This window comes from Pteropus medius, unplaced genomic scaffold (assembly GCF_902729225.1).
Source record: "Pteropus medius unplaced genomic scaffold, Ma_sr-lr_union100, whole genome shotgun sequence".
NCBI classification, from domain to species: Eukaryota; Metazoa; Chordata; class Mammalia; order Chiroptera; family Pteropodidae; genus Pteropus; species Pteropus medius.
In genome coordinates, this window is record NW_024349519.1 from 5,011,960 (window position 1) to 5,015,289 (window position 3,330).

Genomic DNA, 3,330 nt, shown 5'->3' on the forward strand with positions numbered 1-3,330 from the left:
ATTATTCAAAGTTTCTATTTCTTCTCTGTCAGTGTTGATAAGTTATATTTTTCTAGAAATGTGTCTATTTCAATTAAAATTTCAAATTAATGGGCGTAAAAATTTTTAATAATTTTTATTATCTTCAAATATTGGTAGGAACTATAAATCATTTCTGATATTGGTAATTGTATTTTTTTCTCTTTTCCTTTGGTCAGTATTTTCAGAGAGGTATACTTTGGTCTTTTTAAAGAATGAACTTTTGGCTTTGTTGATCTTTTTCTATAATAGGTTTGTTTTATATTTCTTTGATTTCTATCCTTATCTTTGTTATTTCCTGTCTTCTACTTTCTTTGGATTTAATTTGTTATTCTTTTCCTAACTTCCTAAAATGGATATTTAGATAATCTATTTTATAATAACGTGTTATTCTTTCCTAATGTAACATTTAAAGACATAAATTTTCTTTTAAAATTTCTTTCTTGCATCTCACAAGTTTTGAAATATCATGTGTTCATTATGATTCAGCTCAAAATATTTTGTGACTTATGTATTTATTATTTAATCCATCAGTTATTTAGAAGTATATTCCTAAATTTCAAAATATTTGAGCTTTTTAAAATGATATTTTTGCTATTAATTTCTAGCTTAATCCTACTGTAGTAATAGAACTTCTCTCTATTAATTCAGTCATTAAATTTGTTGAGATTTGCTTTGTTACTTAGCATATTATCATTTCTGGTAAATGTTTTAAGTACACTTGATACATATTCTGAAGTTTGGAGTGCAGTGTTCTACATATATCAATTAGGTCAATTTTGATAATTGTTTTATTCAAATTGTCTGTGTCCTCATTGTGTATGTGAATGTGTCCTTGTTCTGTCAATTGCTGAGAGAAGTATGTTAAAATCTTCCATTATGGTTACAAATTTGTTTCTCCTTTTAGTTTTTATCAAATTTTGCTTTATATACTTTGAGGCTACATTACCACGTGCATACAAATTTGAATTTCACATCTTTCTGGTAAACTGACATTTCTACCATAATAAAATCTCTATTTCTAATAATGTTTCTGCTTTAAAGTTTATTCTGTTTGATATGGCTATGTAAGTATAGCTATGTAAGTATATTGTTTTCTTATAGTTAATGCTTGCATGGTATATCGTTATCTACTTAAAAATATTTTTGGATCTCTATGTCTTGATGTGTCTCTTATAAGCATATAATTGTTATTTAATCCATTCAAATAAGCTTTGAGTTTCAATTGCAGTATTTAGTTATTTTATGTTAACATAATTATTGGTATATTTAGCTTAAATCTACTATTTATTTATTTTCTTGTCTTTTATTTTTCCTTTTCTCTCCTTTCCTTCTTTCTTTAGAGTTAATCAGGTAATTTTTATCATTTCATTTTTAAAAATCTTAGTATTAAGAAGCAAAAAGATGAGAAATTAAACTTTATACTTTATTTTCGTGGAATCACTTTTTCTTGTCCTTGTATTTTTAAATAGATAATGTAAAAATAAAGATGTCTATTTTTCTTAGAATTTCTGAGAAGTTATTTTGGACAGTTTGTCACAACATTTTTTAGTGCCTTCCAGTGAAATCAGTAAAGGTCAATTGCTCCTTTAAATACTTTGGAGGTGAACACATAATTATGATATATCTTGGTTGTTATTTTCTCTATTACATAGTCAGTATAAGACAGTAGAACAAATGTAGAAGTCTTTCTTTTGTTCCAGTGCTTTTTCCTACTACACTCTAGGCAAATTTATAAAAATATTTGTGCCTATTGAAGCAGGGCAACTAAATGTCACTGAATATTAGAATTTTGATTCATTCTGTCAATGTGTTTGTACCGTAGAAGATAATTATGAGATAAACTGAAACCTTGAATTTATACTGTTTGTGATCTCATGAAATTTCCAGTTCTTATCTTGTCATCTAATTCAGTTGAAGCAAATTAAATTTGGATTGTAATTCAAGCCTTTTCTCACCTAGATTTTAAATCTGGCTCTAATTTTCTCACCTGTTGGTTAAATTCATAAAATGTCTGCATGAGGCTGTTTCTGTGAAGTAGCTCCAGTGTGTTTTAGTTTCCCTAGAACCAGAAACTCTGCATCCTGAGGAAATTTTTATTCTATTGATAGTGGGGAAAAGCAATGATACAAATAAAGATTATTTCTCTTCCTCTAATATTTCTTATCCTATCCCCAAATGAGTCTAAATAGCATAAATGACTAAAGCCTTCTAAATATATGAGATATGTTAAGAACAATAAACCAGTCAGGATTTAAAAAAAAAAAATCTCAAGCATCATGATACTTACTTAATAGACACTTATCTAGCACCAGGCGCCAGACGTCATGCTAAACATTTCCAAATATTAATTCATTTTGAGCCTCCTAACACGTCTAGGAGGGAGAGAATACTATTATTAACCATATTTTACACATGAAAATTTAGGCATTGAGAGGTTGAGAAAAAAGGCCAAGGCCACAAAACCTCTAGTCTAGTGGTGGAGCTGGGATTCACACTCTCCAATTTGTGTCCTTAACTGCCTAGTTATATTGCATCTCAGCAAATGATAACAAATTTATTATATTATTGTTAAGTAAAAAATGATGGCCTTGCGAATCTGTGTTTAAAGTGAGTTCCTTGCTTTCTAATTTGTGTATAGCATTGATCTGTCTCCCTCATTAGATGGTAAGAAATATGAGGGCAGAAACATCTGATCTATCTTTGTATCCTCTAAGTTTCTTAGCAAACCGCACCCATAAGCGTTTAACATTTATACTCTAAATGGAATCTTATTTGCAGATAAATGAATAGATCCTCATTATAAACCTCATATTGCCCAGAATTAGGCATTTAATTTCTTAGGTTGCCTAACTGCCCAGCAATTAGATTCAGTGTAAGAACAGCTCTAGGAGGTGCCACTCCCATAGCACACATGGCAAATGGCACATCCTGAATGGCTAAGTGCCAGTCTCCCTCCCACCTGGCAACCATCAGCTTGTTCTCTGCATCTATGAATCTGTTTCTGTTTTGTTTGTTTATTTGTTTTTTAGATTCTTCATATAAGTGAGATTATATGGTATTTGTCCTTCTCTGACTTTTTTCAATTAGAATAATACCTTCCAGGCTCATCCATGTTACAAATGGTAAGATTTCATTCTTTTTTATCACCGAGTAATATTCCATTGTATATATGTACCAAAATTTCTTTATCCAGTTGTCTATTGGTAGGCACTTAGGTTGATTCCATATCTTGGCTATTGTAAATAATGCTGCAATGAACATAGGGGTGCATATATTTTTTCGAAGTAGTATTTTGTATTTCTTCGGATA